The 22,930-nt window shown below is 31.4% G+C and overlaps 1 long non-coding RNA gene across 1 annotated transcript; it reads right to left on the minus strand.

Annotated features, from left to right (window-relative positions):
- Positions 1-486: 486 nt before the first annotated feature.
- LOC119614073 lies at positions 487-2,785 on the minus strand. The gene is made up of 3 exons (XR_005232295.1): positions 2,655-2,785; positions 2,440-2,507; positions 487-581 (listed from the first exon to the last, which is right to left on the minus strand). It is a non-coding gene; the product is annotated as an uncharacterized LOC119614073 (long non-coding RNA).
- Positions 2,786-22,930: the final 20,145 nt, after the last annotated feature.

Below are 22,930 nucleotides of genomic sequence, written 5' to 3' on the forward strand. Positions count from 1 at the left end.
CGAAGATTGAAGCAGTTATAAAATGTAAATAAGTTGGACTTTCAGATGACATAACAAGTTGTATAAATAAAGATGTCTTCACGCTATTACAACGTTTCAAACATAGCTAAATACAAGATATCTCGAAATCCTAATGTAATGAGAAATTCGGATTCAGCGCGGCTCATTCTTTAGAAAAAAGTGTTTCGGCAAATTCGGATTTAGCGCAGTAAACTTTTTACAAACAAAAACTTATTTATTACTACATGGAGGTATTGCCCCACACCTCATCACCCGGTATGGAATCCAAAGAATCAGGGGTGCACTACGTGATCTGGTGCCAGTGCTTGATTCCTAAAGTTAAAAAAGTAAATGATTAACAAATTAATATTATGGCATAAACAATTAAAATCATTTTCTTTAAACTCACATCAAAATCTCGAAAAACATCTCTAATATCGGGTTTACGTTTTTGGCGATTTTTAGTGCGTCCCCTAACGGTTTGATTTCAAAGTACGCACTCTCTGTTTAATGGCATCAGCATGAGGCTTAGACAACGAGGCCAAAATCGGTTCCAATTCAGAAGTTCGCAATTCCAAGCCCTTAAAAAAATTGAAATTAAATATTGTTTAGATGTTAGGAAAAAAACTCCTCTCCCACCATTATAATAATAATTAAATATTTAATTGTTTTTATATTTCTTAAGTTATTGGGCAATTTTATTAACAGTTTAAAACATTTTCTTTTAAATTTTTATTTTTTTTTCAAAAAAACTGCCCGTTTTATGTCATTAAACTTTCATGGCTAATCAAATGCCAATTTACAAACTGTCACCAAATATCTGTCAATAACGGTACACGACTCTATTAAAATTGTTATTGTTGTTGTTGTTTTCTTTCTTTCTTGTCAATATTGTTTTAGTTTCCTTCTCATTATGATCATCATTATTATTATTATTGTGCAATGAAATCGATTTGAACTTGTATTGTGTAGAGAGAGATCGTTTAACATGAATTGTCTAATTCGTCAAATTTCAAGTCTAGTTGTTGTTGTTTTTTTGTAAATTGACGGATCAATAGCTAAATGTTTTTATAATGTTTAAACAAGAGTTTTGTTCAAATGATAAAATCAACAACTATAACAAAATACTTTGAAGTAATTGGAGTTGTTAGGAGAGTCAAGTTCCTTTAAAATTAATTTAAAAACTGTTTGTAGATTCCAACAAAATGTCAACAAATGACAGCCTTTTGGTTATTTGTATAAAAACTGGGACTTAATTCAAACAAAAAAGTACTTTTTAACATCACATTGCATAAAAGATTTTTATGAAAAGTTACTTTTTAAATTCAAACTTACTCCTAGTATGTTAAAAAGATATTTCTAGAAAAGTACTTTTTAAAAAAGTACTTTTTCAAAAGTACTTTTCAAAAAAGTACTTTTTTTCAAAAGGCACTAGTTAAAATGTATTCATTGAGAGGCACTTTTGAAAAAAAGTACTTTTTTTCAACTTAATCATAACATATACTGATCTTTCGTTTAACATGATTTCTTTGAGAGAAACTTTATGAAAAAAGTACTTTTATACAAACATAAGGCAAATTTATTTTGTAAAATTATACAAAAAATGAGTAATCTTTTTAGTATAGACAAAAATAAACCACCCAAAGACTTGTATTTAAAATGCCAACTTAATAATGAAACCATTTATAAAACACTTATAAACATTACGCATAAAAAGTACTAAAATACTTTGAAGTAATTGGAGTTGTTAGGAGAGTCAAGTTCCTTTAAAATTCAATTTAAAAACTGTTTGTAGATTCCAACAAAATGTCAACAAATGGCAGCCTTTTGGTTTATTTGTATAAAAACTGGGACTTAATTCAAACGAAAAAGTACTTTTTAACATAACATTGCATAAAAGAATTTTGTGAAAAGTTACTTTTTCAATTTAAACGTACTCCTAGTATGTTAAAAAGATATTTCTAGAAAAGTACTTTTTTCAAAAAGTACTTTTTCAAAAGGTACTTTTCAAAAAAGTACTTTTTTTCAAAAGGCACTAGTTAAAATGTATTCATTCAGAAGCACTTTTCTAAAAAGTACTTTTTTCAACTTAATCATAACATACTGATCTTTCGTTTAACATGATTTTTTTGAGAGAAACTTTATGAAAAAAGTACTTTTATGCAAACTTAAGGCAAATTTATTTTGTAAAATTATACAAAAAATGAGTAATCTTTTTAGTATGGACAAAAATAAACCACTCAAAGACTTGTATTTAAAGTGACAACTTAATAATGAAATCAAGCCATTTATAAAACACTTATAAACATTACGCATAAAAAGTACTATTTATATAACAGGGGCTTGTTCAAACTTTTTACTAAATATGAACTATTTTTTATGCAATTTCTTTATAAAAATCAATAATACTTGATATTACCTTTAAAATAGCAAACTTACCTGCTCAAATGGTTTTGTTAATTGTGGAAAACCGGCAGCAATTAACCATTCAGCTTCCAATTCACCCTCTGTAAATACAACAAAAAACAAGGAAGAAATATTTTAAAAATCAAAACAGTTTTTAAGTTAAAACAACAGTTTTGTTAAAAAACTCCTTTAAAAGTATAGAAATATGTAACAAAAATGTCCCCGCCTTTAAAAAACAAAACTCTTACCTTCATATTGTATTTCCGGCTCGTTGTGAGGTGAATGTGTATGCAGTAGATATTCATTTAAAATTCACTATAATCCTGATCCGATGCATTGTCCAATGAGGTATTACTACTCATTTTATTACTACTTTTACTGATATTGGAAAATATGGCATGATGATGTTTGATTTATTTATTTAGTTTTTAATTTATATTTTTTCTTTCTTCTTTTTACAAAAGCGTTGCAGCGTAAAGCAAGTCAAAAACAAATACACTTGTTGTTTTAATTCAAAGATCTTGTGTAGAACAATTGAATTGAAGACTTATTTAACAAGACTGTTTGGTCTTGCTGATAATGTCTGTTATAATAAAGCATTTTTTTCTTTCTAGTTCTTAGATGATAATAATAAAATTAAACGCTGTCAGCGTTTTTGTTGGCATAATGTGAAGAAAACCGCAAAAATTACAAGCACAGGAAGATCCAAGTGGTTAGTTTAGTGCGAACTAAAATGAGACAAAGTTGTAAAAATAAATTCATTAATAAATATTATGTAGATTTGTCTTCTTTATGTAATAAATTAAGAAAAAATAGTTTCGAATGAGAGGTTAAATTTCTAGTGTAAACAGGGGTGAAAAAATGTGTAACTTCTGAAAGCTGTTAAAACTTGTATAAAGGAATATTTTTAGATAGATAGATAGATAGATAGATAGATAGATAGATAGATAGATAGATAGATAGATAGATAGATAGATAGATAGATAGATAGATAGATAGATAGATAGATAGATAGATAGATAGATAGATAGATAGATAGATAGATAGATAGATAGATAGATAGATAGATAGTAGATAGATAGATAGCTAGATAGATAGATAGATAGACAGATAGATTGATTGATTGATTGAACTAGAACTGAACTAGATATGAACTAGAACTGAACTAGATATGAACTAGAACTGAACTAGAACTGAACTAGAACTGAACTAGAACTGAACTAGAACTGAACTAGAACTGAACTAGAACTGAACTAGAACTGAACTGGAACTGAACTAGAACTGAACTAGAACTAAATTAGAACTAAACTAGAACTGAACTAGAACTGAACTAGAACTGAACTAGAACTGAACTTGAACTGAACTAGAACTAAACTAGAACTGAACTAGAACTGAACTAGAACTAAACTAGAACTGAACTAGAACAGAACTAGAACAGAACTAGAACAGAACTAGAACAGAACTAGAACAGAACTGAAACAGAACTAGAAGAGAACTAGAACAGAACTAGAACAGAACTAGAACAGAACTGGAACAGAACTAGAACAGAACTAGAACAGAACTAGAACAGAACTAGAACAGAACTAGAACAGAACTAGAACAGAACTAGAACAGAACTAGAACAGAACTAGAACAGAACTAGAACAGAACTAGAACTGAACTAGAACAGAACTAGAACATAACTAGAACAGAACTAGAACAGTACTAGAACAGAACTAGAAAAGAACTAGAACAGAACTACAACAGAACTAGAACAGAACTACAACAGAACTAGAACTGAACTAGAACAGAACTAGAACTGAACTAGAACTGAACTAGAACTGAACTAGAACTGAACTAGAACTGAACTAGAACTGAACTAGAACTGAACTAGAACTGAACTAGAACTGAACTAGAACTGAACTAGAACTGAACTAGAACTGAACTATAACTAGAACTGAATCTAACTAGAACTGAACTATAACTAGAACTGAACTATAACTGAACTACTAGAACTGAACTAGAACTGAACTAGAACTGAACTAGAACTAGAACTGAACTACTAGAACTGAACTAGAACTGAACTAGAACTGAACTAGAACTGAACTAGAACTGAACTAGAACTGAACTAGAACTGAACTAGAACTTAACTAGAACTCAACTAGAATTGAACTAGAACTCAACTAGAACTGAACTAGAATTGAACTACAACTGAACTAGAATTGAACTAGAACTGAACTTGAACTAGAACTGAACTAGAACTGAACTAGAACTGAACTAGAACTGAACTAGAACTGAACTAGAACTGAACTAGAACTGAACTAGAACTGAACTAGAACTGAACTAGAACTGAACTAGAACTGAACTAGAACTGAACTAGAACTGAACTAGAACTGAACTAGAACTGAACTAGAACTGAACTAGAACTGAACTAGAACTGAACTAGAACTGAACTAGAACTGAACTAGAACTGAACTAGAACTGAACTAGAACTGAATTAGAACTGAATTCCTTCGTGATTTTAACTTAAGTTGTTGTAAAACCCTGTCTTTGATAGTTAATAATAAAATTATATTGAACTCTGCATTACTAATACATTAACTATAAAAAGAATTAAAGTAAAGCAATATCAAAACAATAATATTAAAAACAATGAAGAAAACCATCAGCTAATTTAAACGTATGTTCTTACGAGCAATTGTGGCGGTGTTCGCACTTTAATCGTGAAATATAGTAAAATTACTATACTATATGTTGCAAAGTGTGTCAAATGGTTTTAAACACTTTTATTAATTGCTTAACAATGTGGGTCATAATTAAGCTCTAACTGCTAACTTTTAAAATGAAATAGTAATTCTATAAACATGGTTAACTTAAGTAGAACCATATAGCAGACCGTCCGTCTGTCAGTCAGTCTGTTCGTCGTAGTGTTTTAAAAATTTCAGTGCAAGTTGCATTTCCGTTTAGTAGTACAAAGTCTCTTAAGCGTTTCTAATTCATTTATTATTGTTTTTCTATATTTTTATTAAAAAAAACTAATAAATTGCGGTTTTGTTTAGGTTTTTTTTAGTTTATATTTAAAAGTTTTCTTCATCAACAACACCAGCGTTTAAATTGTGTTTGCTGCACCAATGGCAGTCAGCTCAATTTGTTGCACCCGGTAATTATGGCAATTAATGTGGAGTAGAGTTACTTGTTTGTTTCTGTTTTTATTATTTAATACAAATATTTCACAATATATGTAGTATGAGTATTTCAGAAACGGTATCATTACTGTATTTTGAGGGTTATTAAAAATGTGTGGAAAAGTGAATGTTAAACGACCTTCATGTAATATATGACTACATATCGTAATTGGTTACCACTAAGTTAGTTTATTAACAGTTTTCATAACTTCTTGAACAGTCGATTTGTCGGTATATGCATTGGATATAATATTAGTTTAGGACTGATATTCTAATACATATTACCATTTTATGAAAGTGATTAAATTTCAATAAGTCTCCTGCGGTATTTATAGAAATTGGTTCCAAATCCAAATCTGCTAAAGCGGGATTTAGATTTCGGACCAATATTTTGATATATAAAACAATAACTGACAAATCCTCTTCATATAAAGTGTTATTTTGTGATGGGACTTTTTTAAAATCTATTCGGAGATTCGGTTAAAATTCGCTATACACATATATGTATTTCTGGGTTTCCGAGGGTTAATATACAACATTTGAATTTCTGTTTGATATAATGGCATACTTTTAGGTACATACATTAATAACAAATAGGAGATTGAAATTATAGAAGTCCATTCAAGGTAATAGGCCAATTAAAATGATAGATCAATATGAAACAATTGGATAAGTTTATGACTCCCAAAGTTAGGTCTTCTAAATTTTATAGATTATTTTCAAAATTGCAATCTGAGGTCAAATTATGGCTTTGGATATCGATCTAAATATACATATGTATATAAAGACCATTGTTATACTTCAAGTGATCGGTTATAAAGAATTCTCAAGATCGTCTAGCCCAAGCGACAACAAAGCCAAATATCCATGACCCTTAGGAATGCTCTATATTTGGTGGGACTGAAATGATCTTATCTATTTAAATCTGGTTAGACCAGACTTAGAAGAGAAAAATGCCCTGACATGAAAGTGTTATATTTTATTATATTAAAATCTCATCCGTTTTATAATCCAGATCTTGCCGTCCATCCGTCCGAATATTACTTATATCGATCGCTGCAGATCGCTCTCTTAGAAATACGCTTGACTTTAGAAGGGCGTATCCGATATGGGCTTGATTCCTTTATGGTCTTTAAAGATAAGCAGTTCTTTTGGATCGAAATCAATATGTTGTCAGATCAGTGATGAAAAAATCAGTACAATTGTGCTTTATTAGCACTTTTTGACATCGAAAAATACCGAAGTACCACCATGACATGTTAGGTATTAAATTTATCCATAAATTAATCAGTAGACTAGTGTGTAGATTAGACAAGTCAATGGACTGCAATTTGGATTTGTCTATAGACAGGCAATTAAACTAGTCCCTAGACTATTCAAAACACTAGATCGTAGTATAGTTTATAGAGTAATCAAAAGAGTAGGACGTAGTCTAGTCCATGGACTAGATCGTAGACTCCATAGACTAGTTCACGATAGACTTGTCCATAAGCTAATGAATCCACTGCATAGACTAGTTGACTATAGTCTTGTCCATAGCAGAGTCAATAGACTGGTTCATAGACTATATCAAAGTCTATATAGAGCATACTGATCAGTCTATAGTATAGACTGATCAGTATGCTAATAAGTAGACTACTCCATAGGCTAGTGCGTAGACTAATCCACAGGCTAGTCCTTAAACTAATCCATAGGCTAGTCTGTAGACTAATCCATAGTCTAATCCGTAGACTAGTCAATTGACTAGCCAATAGACTAGTCCACATATATTGGTCAATGGGTTAGTTCATTAGATTACTCCCTAGACTAGACTTTAGCTATGCCCATAGACTAGTGTAAAGACAAAATTAGTTACTCGACTAGTATATTAACAAACATGTCCCTAGACAAATTCCCAGACTATTAAATGGACTAGTCCATAGATAATCAATAGACTAGTCCATACACTAGGTAATAAACTAGGCCATACACTATTCAGTAGAATAGTCCATACACTAGTCAATAGACTAGTCCATAAATTACTCAAAATACTAGCCCATAGACTAACCAATTGAAGAGTCCACAGAATTTCATTGTATGCTCCGAATCGACCAGATTTACTTTCGGCAAAAGAATAATAGTTCAATGAAAGATGAATATGAAAAGGAAAACATTCCATGAGGACATACCGATTAGATTTCATTTCCAACAGAAACCCAAAAACAAAAACAGTAAAGTTCAGAAATGGTCAGTCAAATGCTGTAGAGGACTTAAGATAAACTGAAAGTGTTATGCTTCTCAGATAATAATTTGTAATTGTAGTAATACTGAGCCACCCTACTTATATAGAAAAAATATATTTTTAAATTCTTTTACCACTATATCTTTCGTAAAGACATTCAACCGATTTCGTAATATCTATTAATGTTTTATTTTTCTTCTTTAAATCTTATTTAACAGTTAATTGTAATTTGATGTTAAAAAATTTCCAAAGAAAATCAAACAATCAAAATGTTGTAATTTCCAAAAAAAAAAAATTGTTGCAATTACAGATAATTGATTGAATTTATGTGTAAAGCTTAAGAAAAAACAACAACAATAATACAAAATGCAATAGCTGATAAAATAAAACACAAAATAAACAATAAATAAATTTTAATTATAAGCGTGATAATATTTTTCTAAGTGTAAAATAAACAATATAAATCTTAATGGACGCGATATGATTGAATGAATGTATGAACTTACTAGTAAGCAGTTGCACTTTGGAATCATAAAAGTATCTTTAGGATTGTTAAGGTGTTGTTAGATATAAAATAAAGAAAAAAGTGTCATGCTTTATTAAATTTATTTTTAATTATATATTATTTTCTAATGCATTTTAGGTGTTAATATTTATTACTTTTTTTAAAATTATTTTTGGATTTCTATAATATTATTTTTGGTTAGTTAAGTCTTTATTATTTTATCATGTTTAGTACGTGCTGTTAACTGTTTTTATTTTTTTCTTTACCAAATTTTCCAGAGATTGAGTAACACCCCACAAACAATATCTTCCACCTCATCATAACATCTTAAGATAAAATTTTATTTCTTTGTTGCATTCCACCAGTAAAATGCGTTTTTTCATATCTTTAATAAAAGCAGCAGACAATTATATATTCGTGTGTATTTTTTTTTTAATTTTAAAATAAATATATTGTTTTCTATACATTATTTATTTTAACACTTGGTTAATTTGCCAAATAACCTAAATGTGCAGACAGCTGTGTGTTTTTCTTTTAAAACATTCACACATACTTATTTATGGTTTGAAAAGATTTTCAAAAAATGATAAACTGCAGATGAGGAAAAAAAGAAACTTTAATTTGATATAAAAAAATTACAATGATTATAGATGTTAATTGAAGAATATGTATGTTCCTACTTTAACTAATTAATAAAGAAATTATTTAAAATCTTAGGCGCCATTTTTTCGAAAGAACTAGAACTGAACTAGAACTGAACTGGAACTAAACTAGGACTGAACTAGAATAGAACTAGAACTGAACTAGAACTGAACTAGAACTAAACTAGAACTGAACTAGAACTGAACTAGAACTGAACTAGAAATGAACTAGAACTGAACTAGAACAGAACTAGAATATAACTAGAACAGAACTAAAACAGAACTAGAACAGAACTAGAACAGAACTAGAACTAGAACAGAACTAGAACAGAACTAGAACAGAACTAGAACAGAACTAGAACAGAACTAGAACAGAACTAGAACAGAAGTAGAACAGAACTAAAACAGAACTAGAACAGAACTAGTACAGAACTAGAACAGAACTAGAACAGAACTAGAACGGAACTAGAACAGAACTAGAAAGAACTAGAACAGAACTAGAACAGAACTAGAACAGAACTAGAACAGAACTAGAACATAACTAGAACATAACTAGAACAGAACTAGAACAGAACTAGAACAGAACTAAAACAGAACTAGAACAGAACTAGAACAGAACTAGAACAGAACTAGAACAGAACAGAACTAGAACAGAACTAGAACAGAACTAGAACAGAACTAGTATAGAACTAGAACAGAACTAGAACAGAACTAGAACAGAATTAGAACAGAACTAGAACAGAACTAGAACAGAACTAGAACAGAACTAGAACAGAACTAGAACAGAACTAGAACAGAACTAGAACATAACTAGAACAGAACTAGAACAGAACTAGAACAGAACTAGAACAGAACTAGAACATAACTAGAACAGAACTAGAACAGAACTAGAACATAACTAGAACAGAACTGAACATAACTAGAACATAATAGAACCAACTAGAACAGAACTAGAACAGACTTAGAACAGAGAACTAGAACAGAACTTAGACATAACTGAGAACAGACCTAGAACAGAACTAGAACATAACTAGAATCCAGAACTAGAACAGACCTAGAAACTAGAACTAACCTGACCAGAACTAGAACTAGAACTAGAACAGAACTAGAACAGAACTAGAACAGAACTAGAACCAGAACTAGACACAGAAACTAGAACATAACTAGAACATAACTAGAACAGAACATAACATAACTAGACAACTAGAACAAGAACTAGAACAGAACTAGAACAGAACCTAGAAACCGAACTCGAACAGAACTAGAACAGAACTAGAACAGGAACTAGAACAAGAACTAGAACATGAACTAGAACAACTAACTAGAACAGAACTAGAACATAACTAGAACAGAACTAGAACAGAACTTCAGAACAGAACTCGAACAGAACTAGAACAGAACTAGAACTGAACTAGAACAGAACTAGAACAGAACTAGAACAGAATAGAAAGAACTAGAACAGAACTAGAACAGAACTAGAACAGAACTAGAACAGAACTTAGAACAGAACTAGAACAGAACTAGAACAGAACTAGAACAGAACTAGAACAGAACTAGAACAGAACTAGAACAGAACAGAACAGAACTAGAACGAACTAGACAGAACTAGAACATAACTAGAACAGTAAACTAGAACAGAACTAGAAACTAGAACAGAACTAGAACGAATTAGAACAGAATTAGAACAGAACTTAGAACAGAACTAGAACAGAACTAGAACAGAACTAGAACAGAACTAGAACAGAACTAGAACAGAACTAGAACAGAACTAGAACAGAACTAGAACAGAACTAGAACAGAACTAGAACAGAACTAGAACAGAACTAGAACAGAACTAGAACAGAACTAGAACAGAACTAGAACAGAACTAGAACAGAACTAGAACTAAACTAGAACAGAACTAGAACAGAACTAGAACAGAAATAGAACAGAACTAGAAACTAGAACTAGAACTGAACTAGAACTGAACTAGAACTGAAGAACTGAACTAGAACTGAACTAGAACTGAACTAGAACTGAACTAGAACTGAACTAGAACTGAACTAGAACTGAACTATAACTGAACTATAACTGAACTAGAACTGAACTAGAACTGAACTAGAACTGAACTAGAACTGAAGTAGAACTGAACTAGAACTGAACTAGAACTGAACTAGAACTGAACTAGAACTGAACTAGAATTGAACTAGAAATGAACTAGAACTGAACTAGAACTGAACTAGAACTGAACTAGAACTGAACTAGAACTGAACTAGAACTGAACTAGAACTGAACTAGAACTGAACTAGAACTGAACTAGAACTGAACTAGAACTGAACTAGAACTGAACTAGAACTGAACTTGAACTGAACTAGAACTGAACTAGAACTGAACTAGAACTTAACTAGAACTGAACTAGAACTGAACTAGAACTGAACTAGAACTGAACTAGAACTGAACTAGAACTGAACTAGAACTGAACTAGAACTGAACTAGAACTGAACTGAACTAGAACTGAACTAGAACTGAACTGGAATTGAACTTGTCGCATATTCCGAAACCTCGCATGTTTTCCAAAATTCTTGATGGCGTGATATTAGAGGGGTGAAAGAGATGGCTGATCATCTCAAGAGTAAGGTTATTTAAACTCGTTGAATATTGAACTTCTATAGATTTATGACAGACAGTTTAATTTCTACACTGACTGTGATCATGATAACTATGATCATTAAAAAGTGAAGGTATTCGGTGATTTTGGTCAGCAGGTCCTAAATTGGGTGTAGGTTGTATTGAGGTTGCACATAGATACTAAAAACATTATAACATAATTTTCATGCCTTAAAATCTATCCGGCTTTAACTTTAAAACTATTTTTATAATTTTTTATTTAACAAAATTTTTTTGTTCAGAGAAAAAAGCTAAAATGCTTTTTAGCAATCATTTAAACTTCAACTTAGAAATTGAACAAAACAAATTATTTAATTAAATATGTATATAGAAAATCAAGTACAACCACTTTATTTAACTAATTATAGTTATAAATTTTCCGAAAACAAACAAAACTTACGGCCATTATTAAAAAACTAAAAAAAAAAACAAAAACTTAATTGAGTTACAAACATTAGAGTTTTAATATAAAACGATATATTTAGATGTTGAAACGTTAAAAAAAAATTTTCAAACAAATTGTTAAGAAAATGGTAACAAATAAATTCACTTAAAAACTTAATCGCCATAATAAGTTGTAAGTTGTGGTAAAAAATAATTAAAAAAAAAAACTATGACAAAAAAAGTTAGCAAAACTACAAGTTAAAAAACAATTAAGACAAAATCTATAAATTTTTGTGGCAACAATATGTATTAGTGTATATGCCACATAACGCAATTGAATTGAAATTTTAAAAACTAACTTAACAGCAGTTTCAAATAACTTGAATCTTGTGACACTTGCAGAAAAGTATCCGAAAAAAAAAACAACAAACCGTTAAACAGCAAATCATGATTTACACGATCGTCTGTCATTGACTTAAAACAAAAAAAAATCGAAATAACAAATACTTAACAGAGGCAAGTGAAATAGTTTTAAAGGTAAACTAACCTCAACATTTGGTACTTGTAGTTGGAGTCAAAACACGCTCCAAATATTGATTTCTAAAGCCATGATTTTTATACCCACCATCAAAAAAGATGGGGGGTATATTGATTTTGTCATTCCGTTTGTAACACATCGAAATATTGGTCATAGACCCACAAAAGTATATATATTCTGGGTCCTCATTAAATTCTAAGACGATCTAGCCATGTCTGTCCGTCTGTCCGTCCGTCCGTCTGTCTGTCTGTCTGTTGAAAGCACGATAGAGTCCGAATGGAAAGAGCTAGAGGGTTGAAATTTCACATAAGTATTTCTTATAGGTAAGGTTTGTTTGGTATTGAAAATGGGCAATATCGGTCCACGTTTTCTGATAGCCCCCATACAAGTGGCCCCTCGAAAAGCAGCTTTAACAGCCATAACTTGTTTAAAAATACGAATATAGCGATGAAATTCGACATAAGTAAGTTTCTTGTTATCCAAAATCACTATGCAAAATTTTATGAGGATCGGTCCATAAGATTCGGCATAGCCGAATATAACACTCTTACTTGTTATTTATAAAAAGAGTAAATTTTTTCATTTGTTTGTTTTAATTTTTTTGTTAGTATTGCAGTTTGTTTATTAAAAACCACTGAGGCGTGTCTTGCAACAAAATTGAAAAAAAAATATATTTATTAATAAAATATATATTCTTTACTAGACTAATTATTCTTTAGTAGACTAATATTAATTTACAATAGTTTAATTATAAATTTGTTGTTGTAGTCTCGAGACCTTCACTGAGGGAAAAATATTCGTAATGTAATTAACATGACCTGATAAACTAGAGATAGTATACATCTCCTTATCTGTATCTCTTAAGATTATAAAACACATTTTTATAAAATAAAGTTTATCGTCCGATCGGAAAAATTCTAGTCTAATCAAAGGCACTTTGCCTTTAGAAGCTACCAAGATCAAGAGATCGTCTATAGTCTTGTTAAGGTTTAAAACCGTAAGCCTACCTACCAGAATATCACGATTACTGTCTCTACTTACGAAAATTTGTCTAATCAGTTATCGTTGCAGTTTGTCTTCAGAAGCTTGGTAACCAACATGAACAGACGATCCTCCATGTTTAATATAGATTTAGAGTGCTTTTCCCTTGAAAAGTTAAATCATTGAAACTCTTCTCGATCCCTTACAGTCCCACGATCAATTGGATCTGCAAACTACTAATGTTAGAAACTAAGTACTAAAGTGTTAGACATTTTGTCTAATCAGAAATCGTTACAATCTATCTTCCTTTAGAAGCTTGTAAACTAACAAGATCAGGCGATCCTCTATGTTTAATTTATAGATTATGAAAGTGGAAATCGAATCCCGTAAGCAAACTACTGTCAGAGTGCTAACGTTTTCCTTGAAAAGTTAAATCATTGAAACTCATCACGGTTAAGTGATCCTCTACAGTCTCACGATCAATTGGTTAAAGACAATATCACAATGAAGTGAACCTCTGCAGTCTCACGATCAAACTATCCCCTGAACATGAGAGAGGCTGTCAAAGTTATAGTGTATCTGCAGAATCCAAGGACTAAAGCCTCTGAAAGCCACCTTTAGATCTATTGTTTCTCATTGATCTCATAAAGGTTTACGATTTAATAAGAGATAGTAGTCAGTGTGATCAGTCGAATGTATTCAGTTTGTCTAGTGAGAAGTTGGTATGATCTGTATTAGAATACGGAACGTACCTGTCGACTTCTGCGATATGCAGCTTAGGGGCTTCCAAGATCAAGATTAGAAGGTTTCATCTTCAATTCAAAAGAGATAGTCAGACAGAAAGTAGTCTTGTCTAGTCAGAAATCAGTACGATATGCCGACTACGCAAGAGTATAACAGACAGAGTACTCACGCTTCCCAAGGACATAGGGCACAAATTTTTCTTAGCTAAAGTTTCTGTAGTGCAACAACCCTAGGTTTTTCCAATTCCTTCTAACCTCATTTCTTCGAGTCCAATTATTCTCACTACTACATATGCCATCATAATAATTTACATACAAACAACTATCATACAAAAACATAACCTGAATTAGATAAAGAAAATACAATAAAAAAACAACAACTACAACTACAATATTTGCCATCAAATTAGAAATGACTTTATATCTGCCAAAAGATGTTCGTTCGTACGTTAGTTGGATGTCGTTTGTATGCAACATCAGAAATGGATATTAAATTTCATTTGTTACCGATACTGATACTCAAATAAGTAGTTGGAATTAAACATATTCATAGATGTAAGTTATAAATGTGAATGAAAATGTATGCATGTAAGTATGTATGTAAATATATGTTGTATAATCACAGGTAGTTAAATATGACGACAAGTATTAAAACATGGAAATCGAAATGCAGACATGATACGGAAATAAAAATTATGGTTAAGTTTGTTTCTTTTTTTCTTCTTCGAAATGTTGTAGAAGTTGATGAACTGTCAAGGAGGGGTTGCAGTTTTTCTGATCGCCTTTAAAAGTTCCGGTCAAGTCTATAAGTTTAGTATACAGTCTAGTCTATAGTCTAGTCTATAGTATAGTCTATAGTCTAGTCTATAGTATAGTCTATAGACTAGTCTATAGTCTAGTCTATAGCCTAGTCTAGTCTATAGTCAAGTCTATAGTATATAGCCTAGTCTATGGTCTAGTCTAGTCTATAGTTCAGACTAGTATATAGTCTAGTCTATAGTCTAGTCTACAGTCTAGTCTACAGTCTAGTCTATAGTATAATCTATAGTCTAGTCTATAAGCTAGTCTATAGCCTAGTCTAGTCTATAGTCTAGTCTATAGCCTAGTCTAGTCTATAGTCTAGTCTATAGTCTAGTCTATAGTCTAGTCTATAGCCTAGTCTAGTCTATAGTCTAGTCTATAGTCTAGTCTATAGTCTAGTCTATAGTATATAGCCTAGTCTATGGTCTAGTCTACAGTCTAGTCTACAGTCTAGTCCACAGTCTAGTCTACAGTCTAGTCTATAGTCTAGTCTAGTGAAGTCCTGTCTATAGTCGAGTCTATAGTTTAGTCTATTGTCGAGTCTATAGTTGAGACTATAGTAGAGTCTATAGTCGTGTCTATAGTCGAGTTTATAGTCGAGTCTATAGTCGAGTCTATAGTCAAGTCTATAGTCGAGTCTATAGTTGAGTCTATAGTCGAGTTTATAGTCGATTCTATAGTCGAGTCTATAGTCTAGTCAATAGCCGTGTCTATTGTGGAGTCAATAGTCGTGTCTATTGTGGAGTCAATGGTCGAGCCTATAGTCGAGTATATAGTCGAGTCAATAGTCGTGTCTATAGTCGAGTTATAGTCGATTCTATAGTCGAGTCTATAGTGAGTCAATAGTCGAGTCTATAGTCGAGTCTATAGTTGAGTCTATAGTCGAGTCAATAGTCGTGTCTATTGAGGAGTCAATAGTCGAGTCTATAGTCGAGTCTATAGTCGAGTCAATAGTCGTGTCTATTGTCGAGTCAATAGTCGAGTCTATAGTCGAGTCTATAATTGAGTCTATAGTCGAGCTTATAGTCGATTCTATAGTCGTGTCTATATTCGAGTCAATAGTCGAGTCCATAGTCGATTTATAGTCGAGTCTATAATTGAGTCAATAGTCGAGTCAATAGTCGTGTCTATTGTCGAGTCAATAGTCGAGTCTATAGTCGAGTCTATAATTGAGTCTATAGTCGAGCTTATAGTCGATTCTATAGTCGTGTCTACATTCGAGTCAATAGTCGAGTCAATAGTCGAGTCAATAGTCGAGTCTATAGTCGTGTCTATAGTCGAGTTATAGTCGATTCTATAGTCGAGTCTATAGTGAGTCAATAGTCGAGTCTATAGTCGAGTCTATAGTTGAGTCTATAGTCGAGTCAATAGTCGTGTCTATTGAGGAGTCAATAGTCGTGTCTATTGTCGAGTCAATAGTCGAGTCTATAGTCGAGTCTATAATTGAGTCTATAGTCGAGCTTATAGTCGATTCCATAGTCGTGTCTATATTCGAGTCAATAGTTGAGTCCATAGTCAATCTATAGTCGAGTCTATAATTGAGTCAATAGTCGAGTCAATAGTCGTGTCTCTTGTCGAGTCAATAGTCGAGTCTATAGTCGAGCTTATAGTCGATTCTATAGTCGTGTCTATATTCGAGTCAATAGTCGAATCCATAGTCGATCTATAGTCGAGTCTATAATCGAGTCTATAGTCGAGTCAATAGTCGTGTCTATAGTCGAGTCGATAGTCGAATCTATAGTAGAGTCTATAGTCGAATCTATAGTAGAGTCTATAGTCGAGTCTATAGCTGAGTCAATTGTCGAGTCTATAGTCGAGTCAAAAGTCGTGTCTATAGTCGAGTCTATCGTCGAGGGTCGATAGGGTATAGTCCATGGTCTATATTCTTTAGTAAAATTTTTAATTCCTTTATGAAATCAAAAAAAAATTCCTAAGAAAAATACTCCTTCCCAAGAAAACCAGTATAAAATTTAAGTTTTCGGCAAAGTGGACACTAACAGAAAAACTACATTTAAAAAAGTAATAAAAATTAATTACAATAAAAATATAAAGTTGAAAATTAGCTAGAAGATAGTAATTTATTTAATTTCCACAAAAAAAAAACACAAATAATTGCAAAAATAGAGAAATTCCCAATCAAAAGCTAAAAGAAAAATGAAATAAAAACAATCTTTGATAATCTGTAAGTATAAAATAGTTTAATCTTATTATCTTATCAAAATCATATCAAAATGACAACAACTCTTTATACAGATAAAATAGTCAACAACTAACAACTTCGAAATGTCATTCGTAAAGAGTTAAGATAATTAGTTTTTTTTTCACTTTTTTTTGCAAAATGAATTTTTCTTCTTAAAACCTCTTGGAACTATTTCTTTTTTTTACATTATCTGTATTTCACTTTTTCTTGTGTCTGTGTGTATGGGTTTAAATGAAAATTATGTTTTAGATTTTCATACTGGTACACCAGTGCTCGTCATCGTTTGAATAAACATTGTCATCTTAAAAACACTTTCTTTTTCTGTTCACTCATTTTGTTTTTCTAGTACATAAGTAGTTGTAGCTTTTGCTTGCTAAAAATTACATGAAAAGAAATTGAGATTTAAACAAAAGATGCATGTAGTTTTTTTTTTTTTTAAATTCACATCTTAGTCAAAAAGACATAGTAAAAAGTTAATTTACAGTGTTGATAAACCAAATGTCTAAATATGACAATAATTATACGAAAAAAACTAAAACAGAAGAAAAACAAGCAAATAAAAGTAAGATTTTATTTTAGATTTGAGTCAACTTTAGAGTGGCACAGTGGTAAAGAAAGTAAAAAATACGAATGGACATAATTATTTTACTGAACTTACCATAAAATGGATTTATTTCGTTTATCAATAAATTAATGAAAAGCACACATACCTGAAAAAGAACAAACAAATTTATCATTAGTTTTAATATATAAACTAAAAAAAAATTGGATTTATTTAAACAATTCTATGAAACTTCTATATTCTAGTCTATATTCTAGTCTATAGTAATAGTCTATAGTCTAGTCTATTGTCTAGTCTATAGTCTAGTCTATAGTCTAGTCTATAGTCTAGTCTATAGTCTAGTCTATAGTCTAGTCTATAGGCTAGTCTATAGTCTAGTCTATAGTCTATTCTATAGTCTAGTCTATAGTCTAGTCTATAGTCTAGTCTATAGTCTAGTCTATAGTCTAGTCTATAGACTAGTCTTAGTCTTTCTATAGTCTCTGTCCTATAAGTCTATTGTCTATAGTCTAGTCTATAGTCTAGTCTATAGTCTAGTCTATAGTCTAGTCTATGTCTGTTATAGTCTAGTCTTAGTTCTAGTCTATAGTCTAGTTCTATAGTCTCTAGTCTATAGTTCTAGTCTATAGTCTAGTCTATAGTCTAGTCCATATAGTCTAGTCTATAGTCTAGTCTATAGTCTAGTCTATAGTCCTAGTCTACTAGTCTAGTCTATAGTCTAGTCTATAGTCTAGTCTATAGTCTAGTCTATAGTCTAGTCTATAGTCTAGTCTATATCTAGTCTATAGTCTAGTCTATAGTCTAGTCTATAGTCTAGTCTATAGTCTAGTCTATAGTCGTCTATAGTCTAGTCTATAGTCTAGTCTATAGTCTAGTCTATAGTCTAGTCTATAGTCTAGTCTATAGTCTAGTCTATAGTCTAGTCTATAGTCTAGTCTATAGTCTAGTCTATAGTCTAGTCTATAGTCTAGTCTATAGTCTAGTCTATAGTCTAGTCTATAGTCTAGTCTATAGTCTAGTCTATAGTCTAGTCTATAGTCTAGTCTATAGTCTAGTCTATAGTCTAGTCTATCCTAGTCTATAGTCTAGTCTATAGTCTAGTCTATAGTCTAGTCTATAGTCTAGTCTATAGTCTAGTCTATAGCCTAGTCTATAGTCTAGTCTATAGTCTAGTCTATAGTCTATAGTCTAGTCTATAGTCTAGTCTATAGTCTAGTCTATAGTCTAGTCTATAGTCTAGTCTATAGTCTATAGCCTAGTCTATAGTCTAGTCTATAGTCTAGTCTATAGTCTAGTCTACAGTCTAGTCTATATTCTAGTCTATAGTCTAGTCTATAGTCTAGTCTATAGTCTAGTCTATAGTCTAGTCTATAGTCTAGTCTATAGTCTAGTCTATAGTCTAGTCTATAGTCTAGTCTATAGTCTAGTCTATAGTCTAGTCTAGTCTATAGTCTAGTCTATAGTCTAGTCTATAGTCTAGTCTATAGTCTAGTCTATAGTCTAGTCTATAGTCTAGTCTATAGTCTAGTCTATAGTCTAGTCTATAGTCTAGTCTATAGTCTAGTCTATAGTCTAGTCTATAGTCTAGTCTATAGTCTAGTCTATAGTCTAGTCTATAGTCTAGTCTATAGTCTAGTCTATAGTCTAGTCTATAGTCTAGTTTAGTCTAGTCTATAGTCTAGTCTATAGTCTAGTCTATAGTCTAGTCTATAGTCTAGTCTATAGTCTAGTCTATAGTCTAGTCTATAGTCTAGTCTATAGTCTAGTCTATAGTCTAGTCTATAGTCTAGTCTATAGTCTAGTCTATAGTCTAGTCTATAGTCTAGTCTATAGTCTAGTCTATAGTCTAGTCTATAGTCTAGTCTATAGTCTAGTCTATAGTCTAGTCTATAGTCTAGTCTATAGTCTAGTCTATAGTCTAGTCTATAGTCTAGTCTATTGTCTAGTCTATAGTCTAGTCTATAGTCTAGTCTATAGTCTAGTCTATAGTCTAGTCTATAGTCTAGTCTATAGTCTAGTCTATAGTCTAGTCTATAGTCTAGTCTATAGTCTAGTCTAGTCTATAGTCTAGTCTATAGTCTAGTCTACAGTCTAGTCTATAGTCTAGTCTATAGTCTAGTCTATAGTCTAGTCTATACTCTATTCTATAGTCTATCTATAGTCTAGTCTATAGTCTAGTCTATAGTCTAGTCTATAGTCTAGTCTATAGTCTAGTCTATAGTCTAGTCTATAGTCTAGTCTATAGTCTAGTCTATAGTCTAGTCTATAGTCTAGTCTATAGTCTAGTCTATAGTCTAGTCTATAGTCTAGTCTATAGTCTAGTCTATAGTCTAGTCTATAGTCTAGTCTATAGTCTAGTCTATAGTCTAGTCTATAGTCTAGTCTATAGTCTAGTCTATAGTCTAGTCTATAGTCTAGTCTATAGTCTAGTCTATAGTCTAGTCTATAGTCTAGTCTATAGTCTAGTCTATAGTCTAGTCTATAGTCTAGTCTATAGTCTAGTCTATAGTCTAGTCTATAGTCTAGTCTATAGTCTAGTCTATAGTCTAGTCTATAGTCTAGTCTATAGTCTAGTCTATAGTCTAGTCTATAGTCTAGTCTATAGTCTAGTCTATAGTCTAGTCTATAGTCTAGTCTATAGTCTAGTCTATAGTCTAGTCTATAGTCTAGTCTATAGTCTAGTCTATAGTCTAGTCTATAGTCTAGTCTATAGTCTAGTCTATAGTCTAGTCTATAGTCTAGTCTATAGTCTAGTCTATAGTCTAGTCTATAGTCTAGTCTATAGTCTAGTCTATAGTCTAGTCTATAGTCTAGTCTATAGTCTAGTCTATAGTCTAGTCCATAGTCTAGTCCCTAGTCTAGTCTATAGTCTAGTCTATAGTCTAGTCTATAGTCTAGTCTATAGTCTAGTCTATAGTCTAGTCTATAGTCTAGTCTATAGTCTAGTCTATAGTCTAGTCTATAGTCTAGTCTAGTCTAGTCTATAGTCTAGTCTATAGTCTCTATAGTCTAGTCTATAGTCTAGTCTATAGTCTAGTCTATAGTCTAGTCTATAGTCTAGTCTATAGTCTAGTTATAGTCTAGTCTATAGTCTAGTCTATAGTCTAGTCTATAGTCTAGTCTATAGTCTAGTCTATAGTCTAGTCTATAGTCTAGTCTATAGTCTAGTCTATAGTCTAGTCTATAGTCTAGTCTATAGTCTAGTCTATAGTCTAGTCTATAGTCTAGTCTATAGTCTAGTCTATAGTCTAGTCTATAGTCTAGTCTATAGTCTAGTCTATAGTCTAGTCTATAGTCTAGTCTATAGTCTAGTCTATAGTCTAGTCTATAGTCTAGTCTATAGTCTAGTCTATAGTCTAGTCTATAGTCTAGTCTATAGCTAGTCTATAGTCTAGTCTATAGTCTAGTCTATAGTCTAGTCTAGTCTAGTCTATAGTCTAGTCTATTCTAGTCTATAGTCTAGTCTATAGTCTAGTCTATAGTCTAGTCTAGTCTAGTCTATAGTCTAGTCTATAGTCTAGTCTATAGTCCAGTCTATAGTCAAGTCTAGTCTACAGTCTAGGCTATAGTCTAGTCTAACTTATCAATATTTTAATTTTGGCAATGAAATAATAAACATATTTTGTTCAATTTAATTTTCAATGTTCACAATTTAGCACATTTTCCCCCTAGACCCCAGCTGTTAGCTTAAGTATTTTTAGCAGACAAACAGACTCAACCTACACTTTACAAAAACTATCTAGCATTTATTTAAAATACTTATTTGCATTTGGAAAAGAAAAAAAAAACACACCCACTTAACCATAAATATTCAGTTTGATAATATACCAAAAAACAAAATTCGTTCATTCATACATTCTCAATTTCATTTGTAGCGCCCCAAAACAACTAAACATTTATTACCTTCGTTAACAGTTCAGTGACAGTAATTAACAATATATACATAAATAAATAATAAAAAAAAATTTTATAAAAAAATTATAATTTTTTTTTTTCGTATGAACATACTAAATTTAGAGTCAACTACAAATAACAACTTCTTATTTGGTCAACAACATCATTTTAACAATGCGCGAAATAACAAAAAAAATTGTTAAAGACAAACAATAAGAAAAAATCAACAAACCTTTCACTTTCATTTAGAGTTCATGATCAAATCTATTAATTGAAAAATAAAATACATTTTATATAGACACACACTTCAACAGACAACAACTTCAACAAACATGAAATGAAGAAACATTGTATGCTTTGATTCATTCACATTATATGGATTGGTACAATTATAAACAAACAACAAAATGTCACAGTTAAGCACTAAAACTAGCCCATTAGCTAGGAGCAACTACAAGGAACTAGCAGGCTAGCTTAAATTTGAGTCCATAGTATATAGAAAAGACTGTAGACTATAGACTAGACTATAGACTAGACTATAGACTAGACAATAGACTAGACTAGACTATAGACTAGACTATAGACTAGACTATAGACTAGACTATAGACTAGACTATAGACTAGACTATAGACTAGACTATAGACTAGACTATAGACTAGACTATAGACTAGACTATAGACTAGACTACTAGACTATAGACTAGACTATAGACTAGACTATAGACTAGACTATAGACTAGACTAGACTAGACTATAGACTAGACTATAGACTAGACTATAGACTAGACTATAGACTAGACTATAGACTAGACTATAGACTAGACTATAGACTAGACTATAGACTAGACTATAGACTAGACTATAGACTAGACTATAGACTAGACTATAGACTAGACTATAGACTAGACTATAGACTAGACTATAGACTAGACTATAGACTAGACTATAGACTAGAACTATAGACTAGACTATAGACTAGACTATAGACTAGACTATAGACTAGACTATAGACTAGACTATAGACTAGACTATAGACTAGACTATAGACTAGACTATAGACTAGCTATAGACTAGACTATAGACTAGACTATAGACTAGACTATAGACTAGACTATAGACTAGACTATAGATAGACTATAGACCTATGACTATTAACTAGACTATAGACTAGACTATAGACTAGACTATAGACTACTAGACTATAGACTAGACTATAGACTATACTATAGACTAGACTATAGACT

The sequence above is a fragment of the Lucilia sericata genome, unplaced genomic scaffold (assembly GCF_015586225.1).
Source record: "Lucilia sericata isolate MDLA Ls3-8-SP2 unplaced genomic scaffold, ASM1558622v1 Contig002554F_arrow, whole genome shotgun sequence".
NCBI lineage: Eukaryota > Metazoa > Arthropoda > Insecta > Diptera > Calliphoridae > Lucilia > Lucilia sericata.